This window comes from Rhinolophus sinicus, linkage group LG07 (genome assembly GCF_036562045.2).
Source record: "Rhinolophus sinicus isolate RSC01 linkage group LG07, ASM3656204v1, whole genome shotgun sequence".
In the NCBI taxonomy this organism is placed as follows: Eukaryota; Metazoa; Chordata; class Mammalia; order Chiroptera; family Rhinolophidae; genus Rhinolophus; species Rhinolophus sinicus.
The window spans coordinates 78,946,606-78,967,320 of record NC_133757.1 but is presented as its reverse complement, the minus strand read 5'-3'; the positions used below and the strand labels follow the sequence as shown (position 1 = coordinate 78,967,320).

At 51.6% G+C, this 20,715-nt stretch overlaps 1 long non-coding RNA gene across 2 annotated transcripts; it reads right to left on the bottom strand.

The window, feature by feature from the left end:
- Positions 1–6,225: 6,225 nt before the first annotated feature.
- On the bottom strand, positions 6,226–20,268 carry LOC141572691 (uncharacterized). Of its 2 annotated transcripts, XR_012498057.1 has the most exons (5): positions 17,832–20,268; positions 17,395–17,542; positions 13,238–13,445; positions 7,725–7,895; positions 6,226–7,076 (listed from the first exon to the last, which is right to left on the bottom strand). It is a non-coding gene; the product is annotated as an uncharacterized LOC141572691 (long non-coding RNA). The 2 variants fall into 2 exon arrangements; XR_012498056.1 differs by having other exon boundaries at positions 17,395–20,268.
- Between the last annotated feature and the right edge of the window lie 447 nt (positions 20,269–20,715).

The following is a 20,715-nucleotide window of genomic DNA, read 5'->3' as shown; positions in this document are numbered from 1 at the left end:
CAGATTTATGTTCCCAAACTGAGAAGAGTCCGAGGTGTTTATTGCAACAGCAGATGTGGTACAGTTCTACAAAAGCTTGTCTCTGGTGGGCTTGGGAGGACAAGCCACCCTGTGTCCCCAGGACTCCTGTGTCTGCAGCTGTGGGGAATCCGATCCCTAAAGGAGGCAGATTTTCTGGTTCAGATAAATGACAGCCAGGATGGAGCTGGCTTAGGCAGTCCAGAATCCAGGGAACTCCCTGAACATAGGGAGGAGCCCATAGGGCATAGAGGAGAGTGGCCAAATCGTCTCCTAAAATAAAATCCCACCCTTCCCCGGGCTGTCCATTCACCTCTCCTTTCAGCTCCCTCTCCATCCCTGGCTGCTACTCAAACACCAAAAGCTGGTTCCCACCACAGGGCCTTTGCACATGTTGTTCCTTCTGCTGAAGGCTCTTCCCTATGGTTGGCTCCTCTTTACCCCCAGCATCATCTTTTCAGGGATACCCAACCTCCTGGCTGAAGTACTCTGGTGTAGATAAAGAGTCTGGTGGGGTGGGAGTGTCACTGCCTTGCACTTGTTCCCAGGACCCCCTAGAATCAGACGTGGAACCTGTTTGGAGAGTCAAATGCCAAGTCTGTCTCTGTCTCACTACTGTCTCAGTCTCACTCACTATCTGTCTCTGTCTCTTGCGTCACAGTCTCTTTTGGTCCCCATCTCTCTGTCTCTGACCCTTTTACCCTCTCTGCCTCCTGCCCTGGCCAGGCCAGGCCCAGGGCATGGAGTGACAGGCAGGCAAGACGCCTGCTGCTTGTTTTCCGCCCTCACTGGCAGAAGGCCCAGTCAGGCTGCTGTTCAGGAATCCTCCAGCCGCCCCGCTCCAGCCACCAGGCACAAGCTGCCACCAGCATCTCCTCCCCAGCACATTCTGTCCTAAGCAGGACCTACTGGCGGTGAACGGGAGGGGGAATGCATTTCTGCAGGGCTCAAGTTACAGGACAGTCCGTCCTGGTATCCCTGCTCCCCACCAGCCCTGCTCCCCACCTGTGCTGCCCCCTGACACCTCCCCTCCCTGCTCTGGGCTTAGATCTTCATGAATGGGTCCCCTCGGCCAGCTCATCCCCACCTCAGGACCTTTACGTCTGCTATGCCTTTCACCTGGAGATCCCTTTCTACCCAGGACTTCCCTCAGATCACACATCACCTCCTCAGAATGTCCTCCCTGTCTGTAGGCCGGAATGCCCCCTCAGTCCCCTGCCCCTGCCTGATGCATTTTGCTTTCTGAACTTTCCCCCTCCCCAGAGTTATATATTTACTTGTTTGCTGATGTGTTGTCTATTACCCCAGGGCCCTGCTGGGTCCCCAACTCCAGGCACACACAGTAGGTGCTTGGTGAATAATTCAGAATTGACGTAATTTCCTCCCAACATTCAGCTCTGCCAGAGCCGCGCAGGCTCACTCATGCAACTGCTCACCCCCTCAGCCTGCCTGACCCTGTGCTCCCCTGCTGTCCCCTATACTTCCCTGCTGTTCCCTGTACCCTCCTGCTGTTCTTTGCATCCCAAAATCTCCCAGCCCTCCTGCCTTTGCCAAGGGAGTTCCCTCCACCAGATCTACCTTTTTCACAAGGGATTGGGTCTTTCTGTCTCTTAGGTTCATGGGGCTTCACACACAGGGCAGCCCTGATGCACATGCACAAACAGAAACACACACAGGAAGAGATACAGAAATGGGCCAATGAACTTGGGCATCCGTGCATCAAGCACGCTAAACCTATCCAAATAGGTAAGGCAGTAACGACCACGCTTACCCCAGGGCCAGGTGCCCACAGACCTGGTTGAGGGCTTGCAGGATGTTCACATGTAGTTTCCCCACTTGAGGGAAAGGCGGTTATGGCTTCCGTGTTACAGGTGAGGACGGGACATGGGATTGAACCCCCACCAGGGTGTTCACAGACTTGTTCACATGCACCTCTGCCCTCACTTCCCCCACCCGGGAGTTGTCCCCACCTTGTTTTTGATATTCATGGAAGGCCAGGAAAGTCCCCAGAAAACATCAGGCTGGGCAAGGGGCCCAGGAGGAAGTGGTGACTCAGCAGGCAGCCATCAGTGCCTGCCATGCTGGACGGGTGGCTGTCTGGGGGAGTCACAGAGAACAACAAGATGGGGACTGCAGGGTAAACAGCCCCTCCCCCCCCTCAGCAAGTAGGGGAGGGTCACCTGTGTTCCAATACCTTAGCTCTGCTGAGCCCAATTCGCAGGTGGAAAAACTGAGGCACAGAGAACAAGTGATTTGTCCGAGGCCTCCCAGCCAGGATGGGGCAGGCAGTCCTTGGTAAAAGGGTCTTGGGGACATCTATTCTCCCTGACTGCCTTTGGTGCGGAAAAGGAGCCAGGTCCACTTCTGGGCTCCAGATGTGGACACGTGATTAGATCTGGCCACTTAGAGCTTTTTGTCACCCCAGATGCAGCCATTGATTCAAGGTTAGGCATATGACTCTGGCTGACCCAATCATCCTGGGAGTTTGGGGGCTCCCTGGCAGTGAGGATAGGAGCCATCTTGCCACCATGGCAAGGACAGCAGAACAAAGTCCAAAGGATTTTGTTGTGGAGTCCACAGACACCCCCAGCCCTGTGGAGTCAGGCCACCCTGAGAGTCAGGCCAGGGGGAAGGATGGGGGCACTGGAGGGTCCTGAGACAGCTTCCAGGAAGAGAGGACATTGGTGTTGGGGCTTTGATGGATGAAGAGGAGTTCTCCAGATTGCTAAGGAAAGGTATTCTAGGCAGAGGGAATAGCCTGTGCAACCACAGCAGGCAAGAGAGAGTCAGATGTGTCCTCGGCTATCCCAAGGGGTTCTGTGGAGCACAGATGAGGCAGCTACAGCCATGTTTGTTTATTTACCCCTAGGGCTAGGTGCTCCTCCCACCACCAGCCCCCTGAGGGTGGGACTGGGTCTTTTTTGTTGGCAGCTGACACTCCATTAATATTTGTGATGTAGGTGGCCCTTCTTCTGGGAACATGAAGGGTAGGTTGGGTGGGATGGGTAGGGGGATGGTGAATAAGGGGAGGTGGCATCCATGAGGCAGGAGAGTTTGGGGCTGTGTGGAAGTGGCCTCTGGACCCTGGGAGCCACGGTCCAGGCAGTAAGGGCAATTCCTCATCTGTGAACCCCTGATCCCAGGCATGGTGCTCCAGAGGGAGGTAGGTTAGAGCTCAGGGTCTGGACTCCGGGTATCACCTCTTCCTTCCTTTGTGACCCTGGGCTAGTGGCAGCACCTCTCTGAACCTCAGTTTTCTTTTCTGGAACCTGACCTCTCTGTAGGACAGGGTCAGTAATGGACACAGAGAAGGTGCAGCATCTGTGGGGCTGGATAGGGGGCGCTGAGGCAGTGAGGGGGGTGGGGGCAGACTTGTCCAGAACATTCTGTCAGCAGTTCCTGGCTTCTTTGAAAACAGGAAGCCAGCTCTCAGGGGAGCCCCCAGCAGCATTTCCTGAGCCTCCTCGTGATGTGACTCCGTGCTAGTCTGCGTGTGTTTGCAGCCGGCCAGGAAAGAGGAGGGGCCACCAGTGTGCATGTGTGTGTTTGTGTGTCAGCCTTGTCGGTGGAGGCTGACTTCAACCCAGGTGTGAACCCAGAGGTGTGTGCACACATTTTACATATACTTGCATGTAGATTTACACATCTCAGACAATGCAAGAAGCAGACGAGCGCTGGTTGGTGCATTGATAAGTCTGGATTTGGTGTTGGCATGGGTGTCTGTCAGCAGTGGGTAGTGGTGTGTGCTGGCCCGCGTAGGCCTATGACATGGGCTGGTGTGTGCTGTTGGTTGCTGGCAGACAGTGGCCGCCCCCAGGCCTCTGAATCCCCAGGTCTGCCCTGATTCAGCTACTGATGGTCACCCTAGATTCCATCTCTTCTCTGCCCCAAACCCACCATGGCTCCTCTTGGTCCCCAAGGCCCTGCGTGGCCCCTGCAACCACCCCTCATCCTTTCCATCCATCTCCCATTGCTTATCAGCCTCCATCCACCTGCCTTCTTCCTGTCCTTGGAGGCTGCCAAATAGGTTCCTACCTCAGTGCCTTTGCACCTGCTATGTCGACGGGCTAGGCTGCTCTTCCCTCCTCTCCTCTCCTCTCCATCTCTCCGGCCTCAGAATGAATAATGGCCTTGGGTGAGTCACCCACTCCTGCCCCCTGTCCTGCCCCTAGTCCTGACCACAGGCCCCAGCTTTGACCCCTTCCCTCTGCATCCTAAGATGGGTGACCTCCCTCTATAAACCTCAGTTTATACTCCTGTAAACTGGACCGATTTTGGTGTGGCCTCACTTGCCCAGAGTCACCCAGAAAGTGGAAAAGCCTGGATTCAACCCTGGGCTGGCCTGGTCCCAGAGCCTTTGTCCTTGTCCCATCAAATGGGGGAGACACTTGAGGGTCAGAGACAGTCTGGGGTCACTGAGCCACAGGGGCCAGATGGGACCAAATTGTGGCCTCCTGTAAGTCACATTCCTGAGATGCCTGTCTCTTGCTGGCAAGCTTCTACTCAACCTTCAAAATCCCACCTCCAATATCCATTTTCTCTGACCCAGTCCTGATCCCATGGGCTGAGGGCATCTGTATCTGTCTGTCAGCGCCGAGGCCTCTCAGGAGCCCAGCAACACCCAGCCAGAAACACGAGACTGTGTTTCTCACATGCTGCCTTTCTGGAGCTGACCCAGTTGCCCCTGCCAGGCCTGACCTGCCTGCTGGCGTTATTATCCTCAGGACCTGCCGAGCTTGTGGTTTAGAAGGGCAGACAAGACATTTCACTTGACCCAGAGGCCCATGTGGTCTGGAAACTTCCCTGAGCAGGCCCATGGCCCCCCTGGCCTCAGATCACATCAGCTTCATGCCAGCTGATTTCCCTGTGAAACGGACCAGAGACATTCTAAGACCCAGGCAGTGCAGTGAGGTTTCTTGCTGGGGTCTCAGTGTCCCTGCCCCGGGGAAGCCACGGGACGCTGTGAAACAAGGCTTAGATCTCATCCCTTATACACCCTCCCTGAAGCCCATGAGGTCTCATGTGGCCCAGCCCCCACAGCCTCCATCACAAGTTCGGTCCCACCTCAAGGCCTTTGCACATGCTGTTTCTTCTGTCTGGATGGCCCTGCCCTCACTCCCCACAAGGCCTCCACTTTTTCCTCCATCAGGTCTATGTTCAAATGTCTCCTCAGAGGCCCCTCGGCCACCCTGACCAAAGCGGCCTCATTCTCAGCCCTTCCCCTGTGCTTCTAGGATTCATAATTAGGATGTGTTGGTGGGTTCACAGCCATCCTCTGCCTTCCTCTGTAATGGGAGCTCCAAGAGGGCAGAGCCGTAGCACGCAGTGAGTGTGTAATGAATGCACCATAACAAATGAGATTGCGGGAACCAAGAACACGTCTCCCAAAGGCAGTGTCCCAGCCTGACCCCTGGTCCCCAGATCCTTGCCATCTCCTTCCCTCAGAGACTGCTTGGTGCTTGAGTGGCAGGGGGGAGGGTAACAGAAAGCCCTGTTCAGTTATTCATGCACTGGCCTCTCCCATGAAACCTAGAAAGGTCCGTATTCTGGCCACCTCAGCCCACCGCATGGATGGGAAGTCCAAGGCCACGAGTGGTTCTGTCTCTGCGTCCATGCTCTGCTCCAACTCCAGCCATAGCTCCCCATCACCCTCAGGAGAAAGTCCAGCTTTTCAGCTCAGAGTTCATGGTCCTGTCCGAGTGGGGAGAGAGCCTTCCTTTCTCCTTTGCCTAATTTTCAGTCACCCTTTACCTCTCATCTTGGTTGGTTTCCCAATAGTGACTGTTGACACTCTCAGGACACATTAGCTGCTGTCAGAGACCAAATATTCACTGCACGGAGCCGGTCAGCACATCGGACTGAATGTGACTCTTACAAAGTAAAGGGACTCACTGTTTGCACAATACATCCGCATCATGGACCACTGAGTTCATTGCTTGCACCGTGTACAAGTATGAACACCATGGACCTTTGACCACTAACAGGACACTAAGTACAATATAGGTGACAGTGACAGCCTAAGAGCTTAGAGTGGGAATCAACAAACTTTTTCTATAAATGGCCAGATAATTCATATTTGAGGCTTTGTAGCCCGTACAGTCTCTGATTGTAACTATTCAACTCTGCTGGCTTGAAACAGCCACAAATAATACACAAGTGACTGGACATGGCTGCATCCCAATAAAACTTTATTTGTAGATGCTGAAATTTGGATGTCATATAGTTTTACTTCATTTCACAAAATATTCTTCTTTTGGTCTGTTTCAGTCATTTAAAAGTGCAAAAGCCATGACTAGGTTGTGAGCAGAGGTGTAGTTGGCCAGCCCCTGGGTGAGGTAACAAAGTATCAGGATTCATTGTTACAAAGAATTGGAAGGCTGTTTAAATACCTTCCAGGTTGCCCGCTTGCCCACTGAGAAATATTAGGGCAAGTTGATGACTAACAGGGACCACTGACAAGTAACAGGTATCTGGACTCGATGTTTACAAAGTATCAGAACAAAACAAGTGCTGACTGCTGTTGGGGGTCAGGACCTGGGTTGAAGTTAGACCCGGCTGCTGGCCCCGCACAGCACAGACCAGACAGGGTGCTGGTACCCATTCTCCGAATGCTGTTTACCAAGTATCAAGTGACAGGGGCCAGTGGCAGGGTATCGAGTCACAGGGAAATCACACTGAGACTTGGGCACTGTGACAACTCTAGACACCAGCTCTTTACAGTGACATGAGACCGGCTGTTTACAGGGGACTGGCCGCCCTGCTTTCAGGTGCTGGAGTCTAGATGGTCAGTGAGATGGGCTCTCCTGCTGTTGTTCCCAGAAGCCCTGGTCCTGGGACCCCTCTCCTGCGGCTGTCTCCAGCACCAGGAGTGGGAATGAGGAAGGGGCTTCTGACTTAGACCAGGTGGGACCTTTGCTCACTCAAAACACCTATACTCAGTCTTGGGCTCTTTAGAGGCAGAAATTGAGTGCTAAAGGCATTGGGTCCCCTGGTCCAGCTTCTGTCCTCCTTCTGCTCATCCCTGGCTGTGCCACCAATCTGGGCCTCTGCTTCTTTATCTGTAAAATGGGCACAATGACCAATCAGCGTTGCCAGACAAAATACAGGATACCCAGTTAACTTTACATTTCAGATAAACAATGAAAAACAATTGTTTTAGTATATCTCATGCAACATTGCGGATAGACTTATACTGAAAAAAAATGTATTGGTTGTTTATGCGAAATTCAAAGTGAATTGGGGGCCTAGATGTTTATTTGCTAATTCTGACCTCCCCCTAGGCTAAAGCCCCCCCCTGCCCCCCTCCAGGAGGTTGTGAAGATCCTGAGGCCAGGCACAGAGAAAGTACCTGATACCTCGTAGTCCTGGGGTTCACTGTCCTTGTCTTTCCTAGGATGGGAAAACTGGGCTCGAGTAAGTTCTGACAATTGGCTCATAAATGCATCAACTGTCTCTGAGGAACAGGACAAGAATGGCACCATTATTCAAGAATTTCATTAGAACATCAGCAAGAGACTCCAGATCACAGGGGTCCCACGGGAGGGGACAATTCACAGCATGTCCCCAGCACCCAGAGCCTGGTCTGGTATCCTGCAGGGCTCAGTAAAGAGTTGTTGAATGAATGAACGATTGGATTCAATGAATAGTTATTGAATACAGTGATTGATTGATTCCACCACTCTTTATTGAATACTTACTGTACGTACCTGTGCCTGCCCACAGCTTCCCATCAACAAAGGAGGTGATATTAATCCAGTCATCACCATAAATGCAAAATTATAACTTGGACCAGATCTGCCAAAGGGAGACACTCAATGCCAGGACTCCTGCATGCGATCCAGGAGGGCTTCCTGGAGAAGGTGACATTTGACAGAGACCTGGAAGAGGAGATTTGTAGGTACCAACAAGGCACAGCGAGTGCCAGGCAGAAGGCACGCCATGTGCAAAGACCATGGGGTGGGAGGGAACACAATGATTTCAGGGGGTGTCTTCATGCCCCCACCCCCAGCTTCCTTTGATAGTTTGTAGGCTCCAGCAGATAGTCAACTAGGCTAAGTTTAGGATATCCAGGGTCGCCTGGCAAGTCAGGCAGGATGTGGCATCCTTAATCGCCGACAGGGGGAGGGAAAAAAAGCCATGGCACATCCTGGGCCCATGTGGGGGTGAGAAGAGCAGTACCTGGCACCACCTCTACCCTGGAATTTCCCGAGCCACCTGCCTACCTAGTACACTCTCCAGCCCACATTGCTGTGGCCACCTCGGGGGACACAGAGCAGAAGGCGTGGGACGTGGCTGCAGGCTGCTGGGTGGGGTCAGAGAAAACATCTTTGGACTACCCAGCTGGGAACTCTCAGGACCAAGAACCAGAGCTGGGATGGCCACGAGAGCCACCACATAATAATAGCTAACACCTACGAGTGCCCAGCTGAGACTTGATGGGAGAGATCTCATTTAATAGCCATAAAAGTCCCACAAGGCTGTTTCTATAAGTCTCCCCATTTTATAGACAGGGAAACTGAGGTTTAGGGGGATGAAACTGCTGGCTAAGGACTTGTGGTGACCCCAGGATACAGTGGGTCTTAGTCAGTTCGGGCTGCTATGACAAAAATACCAAAAGCTGGGTGTCTTTAACAACAGACATGTATTTCATGTATTTCCACAGTTCTGGAAGCAGGAAGTCGAAGATCAAGACTCCGAGTGTCAGCTGACTGTCTTCTTGCTGTGTCTTCCCATATCGAAAGGGGCATGTGGTCTCTTTCAAAAGAGCATTAATCTCATCATGGGGCTCCACCCTCGTGACCTAAGCACTTCCCAAAGGCCCCACCTCCAAACACCATCACATTGGAATCAGGGTTTCAATTTATGAAATTCTGGGGGACACAAACATTCTATCTCTAGCAACACCCACCTTTTACTTTTGAGGTGAGAAGATGGAGGCCCAGCATCTGGGGCCAAAATGGGGGCCACTGACCCTACTGTTCCATTTGTCTCTAAACTCAGTAGTACTGGCTGCAAAATGGGACTTTGGACAACAGCAGAAGGCCACGGGCAGACCCTCCCCCAGGCTCCTGGGGGATTGTGGCAGGAGTCCCCTGCTCCCTGCCCACTGCATCTGTGACTCACTGTATCCAGTCAGCAAAGACAAATGTTCTCATCCAGTATTCATCACTTACTGTATACCTGGGGTGGAGGGCTGATTGGCTGCAGAGGGTCCCTTGTGGAACTTTCTGAACAATGGGAACATTATATCCAGTTTGATAGTTCAGGACTGGATGCGTCCAACTGTACTCTGTTGTGAGTTATACCCTGACTGACCTGACCTTAAAAAGAGTTCTAGGATATTTTATTTCAACCCTGGGGAAAAGGCAACATAAGAGCAAAATCTAAGTGCTTTATACAAAGTCTTCTGTTTTGGAAACTGGTGCTTTTGGTTGTAGCTCTGGAAGGATGAAAAGGGATATCTTATTCTATACTCTAACATCAGACTGCCTATGGATGTTCTTTTTTTCACTTCAAAAGAAAACACATCTGTATTTTAAATTTTGTAAATATGAACATGCTATATATGAAGCATTATATAAACACAGAAAAAAACATAAAAGCAGTTGATTTAGAAGTGGAGGTAGTACAGCTATCGTAGCTGTGCCTGCAGATGCTGCCTCAGTTTCCCCATCTGTACATGGGGGTGATGACCCCCATGCTATGGGGCTGAAGTGACGACCTGGTGGGATGGCTGGTGCGGTAGGTGCCATCAGGCTGGGATAAGTAAATCCTGGGGTGAAGTTGGTATATTTCGTCCCTTGGCTGTTTATTTGTTTTATGCCGATATAAGTCATTATCCAAATGCTGGGGTTGTTCATTTACAGGGCAGGAGAGTTTCACTGGGGTCACCCAATGAGTAAACAGCTCCATTCAGGCCATGCATGGCTGTCCCTTGACAAGGTCCAGTCCCGGGGCTACTTCTATTCTAGGATAATCTTGGGGGTGGTGAGGAACCCAGGCTTGTGTCCTGACACCCTGGAGTCTGTGGTCACCAATGTTGGACTCAGGGTGACCAATGGGTAACTCATGGCCTGGCAAGGAGACCTGGGGTGGAGGGCATTCTGGGGACACAGTAATGTGGGCCCCAGGTGGGGGATGAATTGGGTGAGGCAAGGAGGCCAGGCCAGGCGGGGCCTGGTGTGTACGACTTTGGCCTCATCTGAAAGTCCAGCCCATTAGCCATTCGTTGAAGGTTCAACAGTGGCTCATCCCACTCTGAGTGGAGGCCTGGGGGTCGGTGCAGGAGTCAGGAGGAGGTCAGAGAGGGGGCCTAGTCCACCCAGGAAAGAGATGGATAGACAGTGGGAGACAGAAGATATGGAAAGACAGGGAGAGACACGGGGAGACAGAGACAGAGAAAGAGAAATAGAGGGTCAAGAGACAGAGGGAGACACAGAAAGACAGGGAGAGAGATAGAGAGATAAGGAGAGACAGAGACAGAGGGGGAGAAATACAGAGAAATAGACAAAGAGGGAGACAGAGACAGAGAGATAGACAGACAGACAGAGAGAGGGGGAGGCAGAGAGGCTCCTGGGCCATTAATCCCACCCCCCACGTCTGGTCCACGAACTCTTTCCTGGCCCCCAAACAGATGGGAACCCCCTCCTGCATACAGGTGGGGAAACTGAGGCCCAGAGTGGCCAACCTGCAGCTCCCAAGGCTGTGACACCGGCAGGGCCCCAAAGGCTGGGGGGGGTGGGATGAGAAATGATAGGGACCCCAATTCCTGATGGGCTTCCGGGGTGATTTGGGTTTGGGAGCCAGCTTGTCCTGTGAGAAGCATCTGGGGTCTCCGGTGACCCTGGGATTGGCAGGAGCCTAACAAGGTCAGTGCTGCCTGGGTCTCTGTGAATTGGGGACAGCCCATGGGTCACTGTGCTCCACTCAGGGCACATCTGAAATTTTCCATGACACCCAGCATTTTAAAATGACCTCTGTGCTCCTGAGGCTGATCCCAGGCCCGGATGTCCAGGATAGAGGGAAATTTCAGCTCCTCCTGGAGGCCAGCCCAGAGTGGGGGATGCCGAGAAAACTCCGAGAATGTCCTGAGCCTGAGAAGAAGGCGCCAAGCCGCCTCGAGGGGGCGGCTGGGAATTCTGCTTTTGGCAACCCCCCCTGCCATTTTGGGAACACACAGTGCACACACCCACATCTGCCAGCACCCAGGCTGGAATGACCGGAGCAGGGACCATCCCTTCTCACCCCTGGCGGAGGCACTTGCAATACACTGGCCCAGGAGCTGCCTCCCCAGGAGATGCTGGGGGAAGCCCAGACAGGGAGAGTGAGAGGCGGTAGCCTGAGGTTTTAGGGCAACTGCAGTCTCACCCCATTCCCTGAGACTGGGGCACTAGGACTGGCTTTCTCATTGACGTCCTTGCAGAAATAGGCTGGAATCCAAATGATCAGATCTGGAGAAACCCATCATTTGTAGTTCAGGAAAAATCCCTGAACTACAGCTTCCACCAAGAGCAGGAACAGGGAGGACAGGTATGCTTCAAATGAACTTGACACACATTCCAAAACGGGCAGGGGAAGATGCCAGCTGTGTGAAAGTGGGTCCACCCAAAAACCTCAGAAAAAGACTTCATGGTAGAATCAGGAACGCAATGGGAAAGGAATGACCTGGTGAAACAGGAGATCAGATGGAGGCTCCCCGGCTTCAATAAAGAGGAAGAAATGAGGCAGATGGTGTTCTCAGCCCTTCAGGGAAACGGACATGGCTGTATTCATGCCGCAACAGCGATGGTGGATATACCATATTCATGGAGAGAGAGGTTCAAAGACTGATTCTCCTCATCTGATGTTTTAACACAATACCAATCAAAGACACAACAGACTTTTGTTTTCCCCTGGGACTTGATAAGATGATTCAAAAATTTACCTGGAAGAGCAGAGAGCTGCAAATAGCCAGGACACTTCTGTAGAACAGGGTGGTGTTACCTGTCCTACCAGATATTAGGACCCATTACAAAGACTGTAATTGAGTCAGAGAGATATTAGCACAGTGACAGACACATGGATCAATGGATTGGAATTAAACGCCCACAGACACCAAAGGTGGGTCAGGAATTTTATTCTGAGATGGACAGTGTCTGTCCCAGCAGCTGGGATGGGAGACTATTCCATAAAAGGATCTGGGAAGTGTGCGTCCATGTTGAAACCAATTAAATTAGATTCTATGTCCTATCATACACAAAAAACTCAACTCCAACAGGGTAAAAAAGGTTATGTGCAAAAATATAATACATAAAACTTTAATGTCTTGATAGAAAATGTAGGCGATCTTAGGGGTCAACAAGAGCCAATAGGCATCGTCTGTATAAGAAAAGACGGATCAATTTGCATGCATTAAGATTAGGATTTTTTTCGTTCATCAAAAGATACCTTGACAAAAGTTACAAACTAGGGGGAGATATTTGCAATATACTCGACTGACGGAGAAATAGTATCAAAAATCTATAAAGAGCTCCTCTAACTCATGAAGAGCATGAAGAACCTACAGGAGGAAACGCATGTGGTGAGACGATGTTTAGCATCAATTGGAAATAAGGAAGATGCAAATCAAAACACCAGTTAGATGTCATTTGAGTGTTAAATGCTACAAAATCCAACACCAATGTTTTTCAAGTTGTAGATTCACAAGAAACTCACTCACTGCCGGGGAAGGGTGAATGGTTCCAACACTTTAGAAAAGTGTCTGGAGTTCCTGAGCCCATCAGAATCCACAATCCCCCTGAAATCCTCAAAAGTAAAATGTACACCTTGTTCCTCCTGGCCAGAGTGCCCAGTTGTAGGCACTGCCCTCTCCAGGCTGGGATGGGGGGATACAGGAGTGGCTTAAGGCTGCCAGAATAAAGTACCATGAACTGGGTGGCTCAACACAACAAAAATTTATTCTCTCACAGCTCTGGAGGCCACAAGTCCAAGATCAAGGTGTGAGCAGGGCTGGCTCCTTCTGGCGGCTCTGAGGGAGAGTCCCGTCCCAGGCCCCTCTCCCGGCTTCTGGGGAATTCTTAGCATTCCTTGGCTTGTGGCAGCATCACTCCCATCCCTGCTTCTGTCATCACCTGGCCTTCTCTTCTATCTCAGATCTCTTCTTCCTTTCTCTTATCTTAATGACACTTGTCACTGGAGTTAGGACCCTAAATCCAGGATGATCTCACCTCAAGATCCTTACCATAATGACATCTGCAAAGATCCTATTTCCAAACAAGGTCACCGTCACAGGTTCCTGGTGGACATGTTTTTGGAGGACACCACGCAGCCCGCTACAGGGGGACTCTTGATCCTAATCCACGGAGCACCCAGCAGCCTGAGGTTCAAAGGCCACGGTCCTCATGCTGCAACTCTTGTTCTCCTCTGTGTCCCCAGCTCTTGGCAAGGACCTGGCACACAGGTGGAGCAGTGATGTGAGTTAATCCAAACTCCAGACGGCTGGGGTTTAAGTCCTAGGCCCTCAGATCAGTGACTTGACCTCTCTGTGCCGCTGTTTCCTGGCCTAGTAAGTAGAGCTGATAATAACTGCCAGGGGAATTGTGCCCGCCCCCCCAAAGATATGTCTACTCAGAGCCTTAGAACATGACCTTACAGGGTCACTACAGATGTAATTAGTTACAGATCGTGAGACAAGATCATCCTGGATTATGATGATTCTAAATCCAGGGACAGGTATTCCTTATAAGAGAGAGAAAAGGAAACAGACAGGAAGTTGGCCATTTGGAGACAGAGGCAGACGGGAGAGATGCAGCCACAAACCAAGGATGGCTGGCAGCCCCCAGAAACTGGAAGACAGGCCTGGGACAGACTCTCCCTCAGAGCCTCCAGAAGGATCCATCTCTGCCCACACCTTGATTCCAGACTTCTGGTCCCCTGAATTGGGAGAAAAGTTTTTGTTGTTCTAAGCACAAGGTTATGGTCATTTATCACAGCAGCCCCAGGAAAACACACTCACTGCCTTGTAGGACTGTTGGGATGATTAAATGAGGGAACACCTGGTACACAGTAGGCACTTAATATGTGCTCCCCGGGAGAATAAAATGTGCTAAATCAACAAAGCATGAAGTAAGCATCAGCTGTGGATTGAATGAGTGATCAAGGCTGACTGGGGATGAGGGCTCAGGGCAGCTCCTGCCCTAGATCCCAATCGCCCCTGGGCCCCGGGCACCCTCCCTGCCCTGACAGCAGGCTGTTGGCAGATTTCCCTCATGCACAGATACCAACCAGCCCCCAGGCAGTGGCCCCAGCAAACCTCCCTGGGCTGTAGCAGGCAGTTGGAGCCAGCTATTTGCAAACTGAAACCCAGGGCTGCGGCTTTGGCCACCCACTTGTGAAACTGACTGTGCTATTTCGTCCCTGTGAGAAAGTTCTTCAGTGAGGCTGCGTGGGAAAGGGACAGGGAGTGGGGCAGGGGATGAAGGGCAGCCAATTCCATTCCCAGGGGACTTGGGGAATTACCATACCTCTGTGCCTCAGTTTCCTTTTCTGTAATTGGACCTCATGGGAGTGGGGGGAGGGTATCACAAGTTCCTGGTTGGGTAAGTGACTTCACCTCTCTAAGCCTCAGTTTCCCCATCTGTGAACTAGTGGGAAACGTAGTCACCAGAGTGACCAACTGAAGTCATGTCTTTCCTTTGGGAGACACGTGTCAAACCATATCACCCGCCTTGAGAACCTCCCTGGGTGCCCCACTGCTTTTAAGATGAAGACCAAGACCCTCCTGGCAGTCCCCAAGGCCCCATAGGGTGCAGCCCTGCTGCTGTCCCCACGTCATCTCCCTTCACTGCCTCCTCCGAGTCTCAGCCCCAATGCCACCTCTTCCAGGAGGCCCTCCATGGCTATCCAATTTGGAAAGACCCTCTGCCACATCTAGCCATGTGTCCCACATTATTTATACTGTACATCACCTTCCCTGCACCTAGGCCATGACTCCCACTGTCTCAATTGTCCGCAGTGGTGTCCCCAAACCCCCAGTCCAGGGCCTGGCACACAGGAGGCATCTGGTAAATGACTCTTATTATCAGAATGATTATTTTGTGTACATTGATTTGACACTGTTGAGAACAAAATACAGATTCCTGATGGCAGGAAAGGAAGAAAGGGCATGTGGGCGTGTATGACATTTGAGCTGAGTCCTGAACGACGTGGGAGAGATATCTGGGCATCTTGGTAAAACTGGCCCCAGGCGGAGGCATAGCCTGTGCAAAGATCCTGAGGTAGGAGAGTGCTTGACTTGTTGGAGGAGCTTCAAGGAGGTCTGAGTGGAGTGAGCGGACGGCGGGGGAGAAGTAGGAGCAAGACCAGCAGAGCGGGGCCTTGTGGCCAAGGAGAGGACTTTGGCTTTTACCATGAGGGAGGTGGGAGCCACAGAAGGTTCTGGAGAGAGGAAGGATGAATCTGACTCCAGCCACCATGGAGAAAAGAGCATGTGGGGGAAGAGAACGGAAGTGAGGAGACCAAGGAGGTGATACTTGTGCTGGACCAGGTGGTGAGAGGGGATTTGGGAGCAATTTCATTGGTAGATGGGATGGAGGATAGAGAATAGAGTCAAGGACGCTCGTTTGGTCCCATTTCATGGGGCGGATGACAAACTGAGGCTCTGGGGGCAGAGGGATCTGAGTAAAAGTAGAGGCTAAAAGGTCGGGAAGGGAGCCTCAGGCCCCACCCTGAGTCACCAAGCAGGGCGGTCAGCTTCTTTTTGATGCAACCACCATCCTCTATCTCTCTTTGATGTTATCTCTATAATTTCAATCCTTGTTAAAAGTAGAAGACTTGCAACTCACAGTTGATGATAGGCCTGACCCAGCTTCACGCAGACTCATTTGTTCCCCCGGCAACACTGAGACTGGGGCGCCATGTCTGTTTTATAGATGGGGAAACTGAGGCTTGGGGAGGGAAAGTAGTTGTCCAGGTCAAGGAGGTGAGATTCAAACCCTGGAGGTCGGGATCTTGACGAGTTCCTGGGACCGCACTTTGCCTGGGGGGATGTGCGTCATCATATGTCCCACCCTGGAATGTATTAGTCAGTTCCAGGCTTCAGATGGGGGCTGGGATGAGAGCCCCTGGGTGTGCTAAGAATTCCAGTTTCAGTATTTTTGGCCTTACGTTTTGTGGGTCTAGGATGGCATGCCATGTGTTTGTTGATCCATTTGTCCATACATTCCCCCCTTCAGGGCCTTCCTTGTGTGGGGTGTTGTCTCACCTTTGGAGGGTGTGAGTCCAGCAGTTTCATAGAGTCCAAGCTGGGTCAGAGGGAGGTACCCAGAGCTGGGGGTCTCCAGGAGTCTGGGAGGTAGGGGGGCTTTCTCAGCCTGAGAAGCTCTGCAGGTCCCTCGCTGCCCCATCCCCTACCCCCACACACACACCATGATGAAAGCCAGGAAGGGTGGGGACACCATGAGGCTTTCTGACCCCAGAGTCTTCCTGGCCCTGCCTCGGACCTCACCCTCTAGTCCCCTTCTTGGCTGGCACTAGAAAGCCACCAATGCCACTAGGATAAGGCCTGGGTTACCTGCTAGACTGGCCACTGGGAAACCGCTTCCAGGAGGTGGGGTTGTCATTGCCCAGAGCAGAAACACCTGTGCTGACCATTCATAGGCAGGCCGCAAGGCAACTGGAGAGCCCCAGAGCCTGGTGGCCGGACGAGGGGGACCAGTGATGGGTCTTCATGATGCAGTCCTCAGTTTCCCTATCTAAAGACTGCAGCGTAGGGGGAACCCTGTGTCTGGAGACTGTGGGTGTTGAGCTGCTGGACTTCCAGCGTTAGAGAGGGAATCTTATATGGTTTGGGTCTTCCAGGCAGCACGTGAGGGTCCCAGGCTCCTTGGAGCTGGCCCCAGTGGGGACAGTTGTGGGGGAGATTAGAATCTGGACTCGTTGTGGGAGGCCTGGGCCAGACACTGTTCAGTCCTGGGCTGACCTGGCTGGTGCAGGGCTGGTCTGGGAGCTCTTGAGAGGGTTGAGGGAAAGAGAGAGGCAGAGAGAAACAGAGGCAGAGAGAGAGAGAGAGAGAGAGAGAGAGAGAGAGAGAGAGAGAGAAGGAGAGAGAGAAGGAGAGAAAAACAGAGAAACAGGAATGAGAGAAAAGGGGAGCGATGAGACAGAGACACATACAGAGAGACAGTAGAGACAGAAAGACAGATAGGGAGAGAGAGGGGAGGGGCAGTCAGGAAAGACATAGGACCCCACCTAGCAAATTTTGGGGTGCAGGACTAGCCACCTGGTAGGATGGACCAGAGGAGCCCCTGAGTGAAACGAATTTCTGTCCTAAATAAACCATGGCTTTAATATCGAGGATATTAGCAACATCTCCTATGTGGACTCCCTCTCACCTCTCACCTCTCACAACCCTCAAGGAGGGTTAACGATCCTCATTTCTTCCACGAGGAAACCAAGGCTCCGAAACTGTGCAGCTAACTGGAGGCAGAGCCAGGGTCCGTCCTGAAGCTGCCAGAGGGTTGTCGACTGACTATGTGACCTCCCCAACCTGTAAGTACAGGGAGACTTACAGAGGAGAAACCTGCCCCTCCCCTTCCCCCACCCCCACAGTGTGTTTTTTTTTCCCCTCCGCCTGGGTGTTTTTGGTTTCAGCAGGAACCGGGTGCAGGAGCAAGAGCAGGCGGTTCTCACTGGGCAGGGTTGGCCCAGGGCGGGACAGGAGCCAGGAGTGGCTCCACGCCAGAACACAAACAGTGACCTCTGCTGTTGTCCCGACACCAGGACCAGGCAGGTCTAGTTTCCCACTCAGCCCCCGCCCCATGCCTCAGCTTCCCCACCTGGAAAGTGGGGCCCTGCGTGGGTGCTGGGGGCACTTCGCTGGCTTCTGGCCAAAGGGCAGATGGCTCCAGGAGCAGTTTCCCACGTCCCTGCCAAGGTTTCGTGTGCTCCGTTATTAAATATTGATGGAGGCTGCTTGGTGCTGCCCCAAAGCCTCCCGTGGGGGGACAGAGGTGGATGCAGATGCCCCAACCCCAGTGGGGGAGAGTTCGGGGTGGGGCTAGAGAGAGGAGGACAGGATAAGTGCCTGCAGAAACCAGGAAAATTCTTAGCTATGACATCTAAAGCACAAGCGATACATAAGTTGGACTCCATCAAATTTACAACTTTTCTTCCACAAATGACACTCTTAGGAAAATGAAAAGACAACCCGCAGAAAGGGAGAAAATATTTGCAAGTCGTATATCCGACAAGGGATTAATATCCAGAATAGATAAAGAACTCTCACAACTCAATAATAAAAAGATAAAAAACCCAATGTAAAATAAACAAAGGATTCGAATAGACATTTCTCAGAGGATATACCAACGGCTGATTTGCATATGAAAAGGTGCTCAACATCACTAGTCATCAGGGAAACGCAAATCAAGCCACAATGAGATACCACCTCACACCCACTAGGCTGGCTAGACTGAAAAACCAAAAGGAAAACAACTGTGTTGAGGACATGGGGAAATCGGAGCTCTTGTATGCATTGCTGATGGAATGTAACTGTGTAGCCGCTTTGGAAAACAACTGGTGGCTGCTCGATCAGTTAAACATAGAATCACCATATGACCCAGCAGTTCCACTCCTAGGTATAGACCAAGAGAAATGAAAACGTGTTCACATCAAGACTTGTACACAATATTCACAGGAGTACTAATTACAGTCACTAAGAGGTAGAAATATCCCAATTGTCCATCAACGAATGAATGGATTAAATAAATAGTAACACACCCACACAGTGCAATATTACTCAACCATAAAAAGGAATGAAGCACGAACACGCTACAATGTGGATGAACCTAGAAAACATCGTGCTGAATTTCTTTCCCAAAAGAACAGACACAAAAGGTGACACAGTGTGTGATCCCATGTGTATGAAATGGTACAACAGACAAATCCACAGAGACAAGAATTAGGTTGGTGGTTGTCAGGGGCTCGGTGATTGGGATGGGAAGTGACTGCTCATGAAGACAGTCTCCTTTGGGGTGATGGAATGTTCTGGAACTAGAAAGAGATGATGATTGCACCACATTGTGAATGTCTTAATGCCACTTACCTGTTTACTTTAAAAGGGTGATTTGTATGGGCTACTTTTTCAAAAAACCACCAAAAAACAAGGAAAGAATGGGTAAAGGTGCCCAAATGGGGGAGGACATTCCTGGCATTTGGGGCCAGGACATGAGAAGGGGCCAGAAATGAAGCATGAGAGGCCAGGTCAGTTCTATGCCATCTCCTGCAGCCCATGGTCCCCAGAGGGCCCTGACACCCTAGCCCCATTCTGGCTTGAGGGCAGAGATAGAGACGATTTCTCTTTTTGACCAAACCCAGAAGCCACCAGAGAGACAGAGGGGGGAGGTATCTGGGGAGGTAAACTGAGGCAGCTTGTCTCCCTGATGAAGACAAGCTTCCTGACTCACGTTGGGAGCCAGGGTGAAAGGGAAAGTCAGCCCAAGACGGAAATAGAGAAGAGGAAGTGAGGAAGGCGCAAGGGCTCTGGAAACGTCACTTTACCCATCTTACAGCTAGAACACTAGGGCCAGCAAAACTGAATCACCTGCTCTGTGCCGAACCACAGCAGGAAGACTCTGGACAAGTCACGAATCCGGTCTCGACTCCTCTGCTCCAGGATACGCCCACCCCCAGACTCAGAATAAACCCATATGACACCAGCCCCATGGGCTGTGACCTCTATCTCTCCCTCACCCATTCCCCCAATCACACCTGCTTCAGGACTTTGCTCTTGCTGTTCTAGCCTCTCTTCACCGTCTTGGCCCTAGCACACCTCTTGCAGGAAGTCCTCCCTCACCCCCATTTTTCACACTTTAACTTGTCACTCTCCTAAGGTATATTATAATTCTGTATGATTACCATCTGCCTTCCCCACCCAACCCAGAGCCCCTCATGATGGGACCTGTGCAGGACAGGGCTTGGCAGGCAGTAGGCGCTCAACACTGACTTCCTGACTCAATGAATGAATGAAGCTGTGAAATGAGGTCTACCTTAATCTTGACTCCTAGAGCTGCTGAGAGGAGCTGAGGAATCAACACTCAGAGGAACCCAGGGTAATGAGTACACAGCAGGCACTCAATAAACACTGGGGCAAGGCTCTGTTAAATAGGGTTGCCTGACCCATTAAGGTAGAGACAGCAACCAGTGCCCCGAACTCCTTCGTATTATACAGACGGGCAAGCAGAGGCCCAGAGAGAAACCTCCTGTGGGCCATTTTCTAGCAGCAGAAACAGAACTCAAATTGGCTTTAACGAAAAGGGAACCTGATGAAAAAAAAGAAAAGAAAAGAAATCCCAGTGTGGTGGATTTCAGGCATGGCTGAATCCAGGGATTAAGGATCCATCTCTCTCTCTCTGTACTGCTATCCCCCTTGCAGGCTTCTCTTCGAGGAAGGCTCAGCCTTTCCCCATGGAAGCAGGGTGTCCCTTTTCCCATTCACTTCAGCAAGAGTTCCAGGTAAGGCACAATAAATATCTAACTCCTGCTTCTTGGATCCAGGGGGCTATGCCTAGGGGTAAGTGTTTAGCCAACTCTAGGGGCCACCAAACTGCGTCTTGTGCTACTGGGTAGGCCCAAGACCGGGACTGCTGGCATGGGGTCATTTAGCTCCCTGGAGTCTCCATTGTGAGGGGTGGGGATGGAGAGTTCTGGAATTGAGGGGAGTCT